Raw genomic sequence first — 1,356 nt, forward strand, 5'->3', positions numbered from 1 at the left:
TTTGCTTCAGATATTTCTAAAATATCTGTACTGATTTTAAGAGAAAGGAGAGTTTAAGATGGAAATGGAGATTTATCTTACAGAGAGATTTGTGAGGGAATTAATCTGTTTGACCAGAACGTGCACGCTCCATCAGATCTCAGCTTGCGACGGTACGCTTTGATCAAAGTAGAATCGTTACCTGGTTGATGATAAATCAGCTCGGTATAGGATACTTCCTTGACTCTTTCAGCGTCTCCGTTGAGAGCAGCTGAAATCCTTCGAGAGTCGTGCAAGGTTTTTAAAACAGAAGTTATAATCCCAAAACGTCTCTGGATCATCCTGAACGCGTTTGCATCCAAGAACTCTGAACTCCCATCACTCTTCAGACTTTGTGCACTCTCACGTTGAACTCATTTCTGAGCGCAACACTGCAGCCACTCAGCAACTCAGCAACTCCACAACTCCCCAACTCTCCAACTCTCCAACTCTGCATGAACTGGGAAGTTGCCACATTTTAAATGGGTCGACTTCCGGGTCATTTGAGAGCTTTTTGATTGGTCGATGGACCAGAAATAGAGGTGTGGTTTGTGAAGTAAGATGTTATCAAATTCGAGGTCAGAGAATGAGATTGTTTAACAACAGACAGAAAGATTATTGCAAAAACCAGACTTCGTGGAGTCTCACTCTTATTATCTTCCGAAAAAGTTAAAACATGACATTTCTTCTCAGTAAACATTTTAGTTGACCGAGAACCGACCTTTAACATACTTACATTGCAGACAGAAAAATCAAGAAATGCATATTAACCTGATTTCTTCTTTGAATGAGGAATAAAAATCATTACTTACTGTTTATGTAAAATAAAAATGAGTAGTTTTCTTCAACCTGTAAACATTGAGTAAACTGACACAATTTGATTATCAAACATTTGTAAAATAGTAATGATCATAGAGAATTGTCCTTTCTGCTTGATTAATTCAAGAAAGAAAGTCACCAGATGGCTCAAACTGTATTTCTGGATGCAGATCAATGAAATAACAGTCACTGTTCATCTGATCAAGATTCGAGGTCAGATCAGGTTCACTACACATACTTGTTTCATTGATATTGATATTTATAAGCTATTTATGTCAAACAAGAGAAACCATCTTTATACAGAGGCGGAGGTCTCAGGTTTCAACTTTCTTAAACTTATAATGCAACTTTAGGACTGATACCCACCTAGTCATTTTCACACATATCAGTAGGCCTGTCACAATAACAAATTTTGCTGGGCGATTAATTGTCTCAGGAATTATTGTGATACACGATAATACTGTTTGAAATTTGACAATAATTAGTAATTATTGTCAAATTTAAGAAGAAATATTGGTT

Source organism: Nematolebias whitei, chromosome 16 (assembly GCF_014905685.2).
Source record: "Nematolebias whitei isolate Nwh7 chromosome 16, NemWhi1, whole genome shotgun sequence".
Taxonomy (NCBI): Eukaryota; Metazoa; Chordata; class Actinopteri; order Cyprinodontiformes; family Rivulidae; genus Nematolebias; species Nematolebias whitei.